We start from the raw sequence: 7,183 nt of genomic DNA, 5'->3' as shown, positions 1-7,183 counted from the left end.
GGTTCGATGACGGTTTGGATGTACCGTGCACTATTCAGTGTCCCCTCGACGATCACCAGTAGTGTACGGCCAGTGTAGGAGATCGCTCCCCACACCATGATGCCGGGTGTTGGCCCTGTGTGCCTCGGTCGTATGCAGTCCTGATTGTGGCGCTCACCTGCACGGCGCCAAACACGCATACGACCATCATTGGCACCAAGGCAGAAGCGACTCTTATCGCTGAAGGCGACACGTCTCCATTCGTCCCTCCATTCACGCCTGTCGCGACACCACTGGAGGCGGGCTGCACGATGTTGGGGCGTGAGCGGAAGACGGCCTAACGGTGTGCGGGACCGTAGCCCAGCTTCATGGAGACGGTTGCGAATGGTCCTCGCCGATACCCCAGGAGCAACAGTGTCCCTAATTTGCTGGGAAGTGGCGGTGCGGTCCCCTACGGCACTGCGTAGGATCCTACGGTCTTGGCGTGCATCCGTGCGTCGCTGCGGTCCGGTCCCAGGTCGACGGGCACGTGCACCTTCCGCCGACCACTGGCGACAACATCGATGTACTGTGGAGACCTCACGCCTCACGTGTTGAGCAATTCGGCGGTACGTCCACCCGGCCTCCCGCATGCCCACTATACGCCCTCGCTCAAAGTCCGTCAACTGCACATACGGTTCACGTCCACGCTGTCGCGGCATGCTACCAGTGTTAAAGACTGCGATGGAGCTCCGTATGCCACGGCAAACTGGCTGACACTGACGGCGGCGGTGCACAAATGCTGCGCAGCTAGCGCCATTCGACGGCCAACACCGCGGTTCCTGGTGTGTCCGCTGTGCCGTGCGTGTGATCATTGCTTGTACAGCCCTCTCGCAGTGTCCGGAGCAAGTATGGTGGGTCTGACACACCGGTGTCAATGTGTTCTTTTTTCCATTTCCAGGAGTGTACAATGCATTCAACTCTTTGTAATTGTTTTTTATGATGTCAGTTCTTTAAACGCTTAACTTCGTTCACAATACCTACGTAAAGCAGTAACTTCCACCTATGCACATGGAGATACTCTACACACCACCGAACACAACATGTAGCCTTCTAGCTTGTACAGCCAATTCTACAGTAACTTTCGTCTGATTCAACAAACAATCTTCGATCTAGGTCCATCTACAAACAGCAATGCATTGGGATGATAGAAGTCATGAAATATATCCTAATATGGGGTCGTAGTTGGCAGTCCCCTGAAGAATTTTCGAATCATGCTGCCTCTATGAAACTAAAAACTAAACTCCTACGGAACACGCCTTGAAGGCCCGCAAGGTACCGACCGGCCGCCATGTCATCCTCAGGCCACAGGCGTCACTGGATGCGGATATGGAGGGGCATGTGGTCAGCACACCGCTCTCCCGGCCGTATGTCAGTTTACGAGACCGGAGCTGCTACTTCTCAATCAAGTAGCTCCTCAGTTTGCCTCACGAGGGCTGAGTGCAGCCCGCTTGCCGACAGCGCTCGACAGACCGGAAGGTCAGCGATCCAAGTGCTAGCCCAGCCCCACAGCGATTAACATCGGTGATCTGACGGGAACCGGTGTTATCACTGCGGCAAGGCCGTTCGTGCTGCCTCTATAGCCGTCTATAATTGCGCAAGGGTTACCGGTGCAGGATTTTGTGCACGAACTGACCTCTCGATTACGTCCCATAAACGTTCAACGGGATTCTTGTCGGCCGATTTGGGTGGCCCGCTCATTCGCTCGAACTGTGCAGAATGTTCTTCAAATCCATAGCGAACAACTGTGGCTCGGCGACATGGCGCATTGTCATCCATGCAAATGGCCTCTACGTAGCCGGACATAACCATTTCCAGTCAATGATCGGCGCAGTTAGAGGACCCAGTTCTTTCCACGTACACACAGCCCACACCATTATGAAGGCATCACCAGCCTTAACAGTGGCTTGTTGATAACTTGGGTCCACAGCTTCGTGGGGTCTACGCCACACTTGAACCCTACAATCAGCTCTTAGGACCCGAAATCGGGACTGGTCCGACCAGGCCACGGCTATACAGTCGTCTAAGAGCCCAACCGATATGGTCACGAGCTCAAGAGAATCGCTGCAGGCGTTGTCGTGCTGTTAGGAAAGGCACTCGAGTCGGTCGTCTGCTACCATACCCCATTAACGACAAATTTCGCCGCCCCATCTTAGCGTATACGTTCGTCGTACGTCCCACATTTATTTCTGCCGTTATTTCACACACTGTCGTGAGCCGTGCTGCGGTTCGCATTAGTGCTGTTTGTAGCTTTCCGCCCTTTGTTGGAGGCCAGACCGTATCCTTTAGTTGGCATGGTTGTGATTGTTTGTCTTCTTCTCGACTGGCGCCACTCGTTTCGCAAGCGTTGCCTGTCCGCTAGTGGCAGCAGCGGCGGTTATCGGTATGTACGAAGTGCATTCAAGTCCTAAGGCCTCCGATTTTTTTTCTCCGGACTGGAAAGAGATAGAAACATGCGCATTGTTTTAAAATGAGGCCGCGTTCATTGTCAATACGTCCCAGAGATGGCAGCACCGTATGGCAGATGGAATTTTACCGCCAGCGGCGAGAATGAGAAGTTTTAAATACTTAAAATGGCGACGTTTTCCTTACTTGAACAGCGTGCAATCATTCGTTTTCTGAATTTGCGTGGTGTGAAACCAATTGAAATTCATCGACAGTTGAAGGAGACATGTGGTGATGGAGTTATGGATGTGTCGAAAGTGCGTTCGTGGGTGCGACAGTTTAATGAAGGCAGAACACATCGTGTGACAACAAACCGAAAAAACCTCGGGCTCGCACAAGCCGGTCTGACGACATGATCGAGAAAGTGGAGAGAATTGTAAACAAAGCGCCAGTCAGCTCAATGGAAGCACACAGATTCAGCGCCACCAAAAAAATTTCGGGTAACCGCCAGTGTTGAAAAAATGGTGTCCATGTTCTGGGACAGCGAGGGTGTAATCCTCACGCATTGCGTTCCATAGGGCACTACGGTAACAGGTGCATCCTACGAAAATGTTTTGAAGAACAAATTCCTTCCTGCACTGCAACAAAAACGTCCCGGAAGGGCTGCGCGTGTGCTGTTTCACCGAGACAACGCACCCGCGCATGGAGCTAACGTTACGCAACAGTTTCTTCGTGATAACAACTTTGAAGTGATTCCTCATGCTCCCTACTCCTGGCTCCTAGTGACTTTTGGCTTTTTCCAACAATGAAAGACACTCTCCGTGGCCGCACATTCACCAGCCGTGCTGCTATTGCCTCAGCGATTTTCCAGTGTTCAAAACAGACTCCTAAAGCAGCCTTCGCCGCTGCCATGGAATCATGTCGTCAGCATTGTGAAAAATGTGTACGTCTGCAGGTCAATTACGTCGAGAAGTAACGCCAGTGTCATAGATTTCGGGTGAGTAGTTAATTAGAAAAAAAAAATCGGAGGCCTTAGAACTTGAATGCACCTCGTAGTAACTGGTGCCCTATCTTTGGGACGACGTCGTTGTTTTTCCGGGTCGTGTGAGTGGGCCAGTTCGGTTGGGGACTCAAGAGGAGCCAGGTCCACGCAGTGCCAGAACACGCCGGGACCGCTGGCAGCGCACATGGACTGCCAGATGGAAGGGCTGTGATCACCAGGGTGCACGAATTCGTCGTAAACCAGATCCTGCAGGCTTCAAGATGAGTGCAGTTCAGTTCAAGTAGCGAAACCTTCACCACTGCAAAATCTCGCGATTCTACAGTGACTTGGGTTCGTGTTGCTGCTCGTAGTGTCGCCGAGGCGAAGAGCAGCGAGTCGAGTGTTTGGGGAAAGCGGATCTGATTAGCTTCCCTCGACCATTTACTGCGTTCAGCTTGTTACAGTTGTTAAGTTCAACCAGCAGTATTTTTCCTGTGGTGGCCGCTAATGCCCCAGTTACCTGCCACGGGGGTTAGTGTGTGTAAAGGCAGTGTATGTTTCCTCGCCTTGCCCCTGCTGTCCGGTAACGCGTGTAGTTTTCACAGCTTTCTTGATTGTAGGCCGTTTGTGATTCTTCTTCTCTGGTGGTAGTGATTCCTTTTTCGTTCCAGGCGCTCTAAGCATAGTATTCTGGGGACGTAGTGCAGTCCGCCGGTTCCGGCATTGGCGTGTCGTTCCTTAAAATTGTTCAAATGGCTCTGAGCACCATAGGACTTAACTGCTGTGGTCATCGGTCTCCAATAACTTAGAACTACTTAAACCTAATAAACCTAAGGACATCACACACATCCATGCCCGAGGCAGGATGCGAACCTGCGACCGTAGCGGTCGCACGGTTCCAGACTGAAGCGCCTAGAACCGCTCGGTCCATTCTTGCATTTGGTTTATTCGACGTGAGGTAGCTTCAGCAAGATTAGCATTAGTCACTCGTTAGACTGTCACTAGTCAGAGTTACCATCTTGTGAAGTGAATGTAACTCTTGGCTGCTTATCTCATCGCTCGCGAAAGTGGTTGTTGCCGGACCTTCTCAGGGGTCGATTCCTGGAGCACCGTCTGTGACTGGTCCTTGTGTTTTACTATTGTATTATTTATTAACATACCTTGTAATGCCTACATCAAACGCTACGTATGTCTAGTTAATAGTTCTGGTCGCCTTCTGGAATAAATATAGCAGTGCAAGGGTTGTGTTACAAGGTTACCATCATCTTATTTCACCCGTTTGGTGGTCAGTTGCTGGTTTCTTTTAATTAACCTTTGCTTGTATTTGCTGTTTTACAGCAGGTTTCTAAATTTTTATATAATTGCCGTTCCTGGGGTGTAAGGCCTTCAGCCGTGTTTGTGGTAATTTGCCTGAAAAAATAATTCGGTATTTGTATTTTAGCAGTAAGCCTTAAAACCTTATTTATTACCATTCCTGGCGTCTGATGCCTTCTGCTGTGTTTGTGGCCACTTACTTTTAATATTTCGATACCTTTAAGTTGTAATTACAGCGAGTTCTTGAACATTCTTAATTTATTGCCATTCTTGGCGTGTAAGGCCTTCAACCGTGATCACAGTGGCTTGTTCTTTTAAACATTATCTGTATTTTATGATGATTTACTAACTTGTCACGCACTGAAAACACTATTGTTTACACAGCTGTTTATTCCTTCATTAATAATGTGTGGTACTTTTTTTAATCTATTGTTGAGTCTGGAATTACTGTTTTAACCCTTTCGTGAGCCGTGGGAAACATGCTTCCCACTACAGTGAACTCGCTCCTAGTCCCGTGGGATTCATAGTTCCCACCTCTGTACGATGCTATCACCTAGGGAACAGTATTGGGTACGGCTTCCAATCGGAAGTTCCCGCCGTTTCTGCTGTACCTTCGTGCAGAGGCATTGTATAGCTGACTGCTGAGTGTTGCTCTATAGAGGAGCCTTTCAGTGCTGTTTGCGTGACATTTTGTGATTTTTTCCTCAAAGCTATAGTATAAGGTAAATACCTTTGATTTACCCAGATTTATGAAGGAAAACGTAAAATTGGAACGAGGAGAATTCCAGTTTGAAACAAAAAGAGCCATTTCTGCAGTAAATTGGATGGATAACCGTCCAGTCACTTTCCTGTCCTCAATTCATGACCCATGAGAAACAGCAACAGTGAAAAGGAAAAACAAGGATAGTACTAGTAAGAGATTTCTTGTCCTGAAGTTGTGGCAAAATACAACAAAATAATGGGTAGTGTCGATAAGTTTGATCAATTACGAGAAAGGTATGCTATTGGCAGACGTTCTGTAAAATGATGGAACAGAATATTTTATTTCCTGGTGGACGTTGCTGCAGTGAACAGTTTTATCCTGTGGAAAATAAGTAAAAGAGAAAGTCGACAGCACGATCTGCTCACATACAGGATCCATCTAGCCACACAGTTGATCGCTGGCTTGTCATCCCAAAAAAGGCGGGGACGAAAACCTGTCTTTCTTGCAAAAAGGGGTAAAGTACCTGAAGATTTTCGTCATGTGGCTGTAGGGGAGCATCAACCCATTTTAGGAGAAACCTACTGGACGTGCCGTCATTGTAGTACCAAAGCTGCAGAAAAGAGCACTCGCTGTGTTTGTACGTATTGTCAAATACCACTTTGCATAGACCCACGTTCAGAAAATTTCATGGCAAGTAATTGTGAACAATCATTCTAACAAGAGATTTATCAAATAAATATGACATATATTGAAAAAGTTGTTTTTATCATTTAACTCCGAGGAAGGGCAGTGGGAAGAATACTTCCCACCTTGTTGTGTAACCTCACTTTCACAGTTGGAGCAAAATTGATATTCTGTATGATAAATATACCTATCTGTTAACTACTATCTGCTCTCCATTCATTAAAAAAAACTGCTCAATAATTTTGCCCACGAAAGGGTTAAAATAAATGTGTGTAGCTGTAAAAGGCAACCAAGAGCGATTTCGGCCCCGTCCACAAACGCAACCGAATCCTGCCTTCCAGTGACAAAAGGTTTCACGTTGCTTGTCTGTTACGCTGAACAACTCTACACGAACGCTGCTGCTCTCGGTCGTCAAGTGAAGGCTGTCGGTCCTTGTGAGGGGTAATGCCTGAAATTTGATATCCTCGATACACTCTTGACACTGTGGATCTCGGAATATTGAATTTCTTAACGATTTAAGAAATGGAATGTCCCATGTGTCTTGCTCCAACTACTATTCCGCTTTCGAGGTCCGTTAATTCCCGTCGTGCGGCCATAATCACGTGGAAAACTTTTTCACAGGAATCGGCTAAGTACAAACGAGAGCTCTTGCCAATACTTTATAACTTTTGTAACTTATATACTCGTAAGTACCTTATCGCATGGCAGCTCCGCCGATGCAGTCTTTTTATATCTTATGTATATGATTCTACAGCCATTACTGTGTATGCGTACCGTTATCCCATGAATTTTGTCACTTCACTGTACACCATACTTTGCAGTAGCAGTTACCGTTAATAATAATAATGAGCGTATGGCATTGGCGGTTCGGCCGCCGCCCCACGAGTTCTTTAACGCCACTACGGCGACTTACGGGTGAATAATGATGAAATAATGATGAAAGACACACAACATCCAGTCATCTCGACGCAGACAAAATCCATGACCCCGCCGGGAAGCGAACCCAGTACCCCGTGCTCGGGAAGAGAGAACGCTACCGCAAGACCACAAGCGGCTGATAGTTCCCGTTTACTGAAGCTTATATGATGGATACAAGT

This window comes from Schistocerca cancellata, chromosome 8 (genome assembly GCF_023864275.1).
Source record: "Schistocerca cancellata isolate TAMUIC-IGC-003103 chromosome 8, iqSchCanc2.1, whole genome shotgun sequence".
Taxonomy (NCBI): domain Eukaryota; kingdom Metazoa; phylum Arthropoda; class Insecta; order Orthoptera; family Acrididae; genus Schistocerca; species Schistocerca cancellata.
Note: the sequence above shows the minus strand (reverse complement) of the source record.